At 24.1% G+C, this 3,874-nt stretch overlaps 1 pseudogene; it reads left to right on the top strand.

The window, feature by feature from the left end:
• The first annotated feature begins 723 nt into the window (after positions 1-723).
• The window catches only part of LOC126900177 (uncharacterized), a 9,683-nt pseudogene continuing 6,532 nt past the window's right edge, over positions 724-3,874 (top strand).

The following is a 3,874-nucleotide window of genomic DNA, read 5'->3' as shown; positions in this document are numbered from 1 at the left end:
CAATTAATAGAATAGTTTTTATTCGTTTATTTAATTTAAAATTTATTATAATAAAACTAGACTGTAAGTCTTAACATCAACTATTATTATTATATTAGCTAAATAATAATACCATATGAAGTTTTATCAATAAATCGAAGTAGAATAAAATATAAAAAAAATTATTTAAACAATATATTTATTAATTATTTAAATAATAATTCAAATAAAATTGTTATATTCATATTAATTTAAGTTAATCATAACATTAATTTTAATAATACGATAACTATACAACTATTATTACTATCATCATTATTAATATTATTATTTATATTCATCATTAAAAAAAAAAAATGTAAAAAATTTCAATTTTGTTCAAAATATAATTAAAATCAACAATTTATTAAGACTTCAATCAAATACCACTTCATCAATTATCCATATTATGAACGTTTTGCTACATATCATATATAGTAGTCAATATTTAATCATTAATCACACAATACTTCCTCACCTTCACATTAATTATAGAAAATACCAAACTACTATGAAGAGAAATCAACATGTGTACACGTTTTAAATAATCACAAGCAACACACAACTGTTATATTGTTTAAATGATTTAATTAACTAAAAAATTATTTAATTTTGTAGTTGAAATCTATCATATCAAAGTTGATTCGTCAATTAATACTTTCAAAACATTAGAAATTAATAGTTTTAATTTTCTGTATAGAGAACATGGGACAAGTAACTGTTTAATTGATAAATTAAAATTTTTTATCAATTTTTGAGGGTAAATCTTCAACTAATTGTAATTATTTGACGTATCGTTGAAAAAAGTTTTAAATAATCACAAGCAACACACAACTGAACTCCATCTAAATTTTTTTTTTGTTGCATAAACCACCAAAGGGTACCAATCACACATCAAAGAGTTGAATGGATCCTACTAATCTTTCACAAAACATTACACAACATACCGCAGAATCATGACACATGTTCAAGGGAATTTTATTGCTGTGATTTTAAAAAAAAAGGGGTTGTTACAAAAAAAAAACCCAGCACAGTGGGGTAGTGGCATAGTTGGGTCCAGTATAGATAATATCTGACAGTGATTAAAATCACTATCATAAAAAACGCTTCCATGCAAATCTGTAGATAATGTTTAAAAAAAAAAAAAAAATTTGTTAAAAAAGTAGGTCAAATGAGAGCTGAGAAAATAAATGATAGCTACAAAAAAAAAAACCACATAATAAAATAATATTAATATGAATTTCTTCTTACGAGAGGAGACTACAGTAATGGAATCCTTGATATTTATTGAAGTTATTGAATCTAAATGAGATAAAAATCAAATGAGTTAAACCACAGTCGTGAAAGACCCAAGTGTCTTAAAAACCGTACGTCTCATTCGTCACTTAATAAAAATGGAAATTTAGCTAGTTCAAATTTTAAAGTTATTTTTCTAGACTTCAAAGAAACAAAAAAATTTAAATATGTAAATATTTAAGAGCATATTTTTGCATACGGCAGTCATTTTCATCATGAAGACAAGTCCAGATGTCAAATTTTTTTTTTTTAATTAAATNCATGAAGACAAGTCCAGAGGTCAAATTTTTTTTTTTCAAATTAAAGTATATTACATTAGCTTTAATTTAAGGTATATATAAAAGTGTCAGTCTTTCCGGAACATTTTCAAAAATTAAGTTGAAAAAGTTAATTTTTTGTAATAAAGGTTTGAAACCCCTTCCTGTGGGCTTGTCAAGGGTCAAATGTTAACAAAAATATATAAAATGATAGGTCAATATCTAAGGTATCTATAAAAAAAAAAAATTATATTGATTCGGTCATTTTTAAAAAAGTTATGTCAATTTTAAGTAAAAAAAATTGAAAAAACATCGAAAATTAGCGATTTTTAAATTTGTAATTTTTTGGGGGATTTCCCCCGTTTACGGGGAACGAGGGATTTTTTTTCATTTTTTGAGGGTAATGTCTTCAACTAAATACGATTTGTGATCTTTTGACATATTTTTCATCAAAATCGGTTCAGTGAGAGCTGAGATTGAGCGTATACAGACACAAAAAAAAAAAAAAAAACGGTAGCACAGTGGGGTCGTGACACAGTATGGACGAGGCATAGATGGGACAAGTATAGATGACATCTGACAGTGATTAAAATCACTATCATAAGAAACGCTTCGATGCAAATCTGTAGATAGTGTTTCCTTTAGAGAAATTGGTGAATTATTCCAAAAGCAACATCAACTCTTATTTCTTTAATTATATCCTGATTAGTAGTTCTTTGATTTTAAAATATAATATATGAATAAATACNAAAAGCAACATGAACTCTTATTTCTTTAATTATATCCTGATTAGTAGTTCTTTGATTTTAAAATATAATATATGAATAAATACTAATTATAGTTTTTTAATTTAGTATGAAATTGTGAGGCCAGCTATGATATATGGTTCATAATGTTGGGCGGTTGATAAGAAAGTAGAGCAGAGAATAAGTGTAGCAGAGATGAGAATGCTTAGTTGGATGAGTGGAGTGACTAGAGAAGATAGGATAAGGAACGAGCATATAAGAGGAAGTATAGGTGTTGCGTCAATCGTGGATAAGATGACAGAAAATAGACTTAGATTGTTTAGTCATGNCATCGAAGCTAAAAAATTGGCTATTTAAGCTAACTCAAATTTAAAAATTACTTTTTCGACTTTAAAAAAGTAAAAAAAATTTAATAAGTTTAATTTCTTATGTCTTATGAACTTTATTCTATGTCAATTAAATTATATAATATTCATGAAAGTCAATATATACTCCTAATAAGATATTTTAAAATAAAATAAAATACAAAACCTAGAATTTTAATAGAAAAATAGCATATTTTTAAAAATATTAGCAAAATTTATAGCATATTAAAATTTAATNTATATTTTGCTTTACTTTTACGTGTATAAAAATTTAAAGGGCTTGATACAATAATTTTCAATAAAAACTGTTTGTTACTATAAAAAAATGCACTGGACTACAAGGAACTTTCATCAAAAGCAAAAATATACTTTTCTAAATCAACTTTTTGCGTTGTTTTCAAATCTGCAATAAGACTTTATCTATCAGTTCTAATTTTTTATATTATTACAAATTATATATAAAATAATAATTAAAAGAAAAAAAATTTGTTTTCAAATTATTACTGATTTGATTTTTAATATGTTAAAAATAATCAGTCCAAATTTTCAATTTTAACCTATTTTTTTGGTTCTTTAAAGTTGATGAAAAATGTTTGATAAAGATTTATAAAAGTTTATAGTAAAAAAAATTGAACCATAACTTTTAGCTTAATTACATGTTTAAAATTGACATCTAGGCAAGTCAACAAAGGAAAAATTGCCGNTACTTTTACGTGTATAAAAATTTAAAGGGCTTGATACAATAATTTCCCAACCAAATTTTGTTTTATTAATAGTTGAATTAAAATATGTATAATGACATACTAATAGTCCTCATTGATTGAAATTGACCTTTTTTTTACAGCCTCGCAAAAGTTAAAAAATATGAGCTTTTTTAATTTTCTCAAAAAATATATAACTTANTTTTTTAATTTTCTCAAAAAATATTTAACTTACAAAAAAAAATTTCGTACAAAAGTTGTTTAAAAGACAATTATAAACAAAAAAATTATCTTATATTTTTTCATTTAAACAAATAGTTTTCGAGTTACATTACATTTAATATGAGTACTAAAATTTGTATTCCATTTTTTTCATTTTACGGTTACTTTTTATCATGTTATACTTACGTTAGACACAATGTTATAAATGCATATGTGTGTATGTGTGAGTTTATTTATTTATTGTATCATTAAAGTGTAGTGTATATTAA

The sequence above is a fragment of the Daktulosphaira vitifoliae genome, unplaced genomic scaffold (genome assembly GCF_025091365.1).
Source record: "Daktulosphaira vitifoliae isolate Bord-2020 unplaced genomic scaffold, ASM2509136v1 Scaffold_1, whole genome shotgun sequence".
Lineage (NCBI taxonomy): Eukaryota > Metazoa > Arthropoda > Insecta > Hemiptera > Phylloxeridae > Daktulosphaira > Daktulosphaira vitifoliae.
Note: the sequence above shows the minus strand (reverse complement) of the source record. Positions and strands in the feature narration are given on the sequence as shown.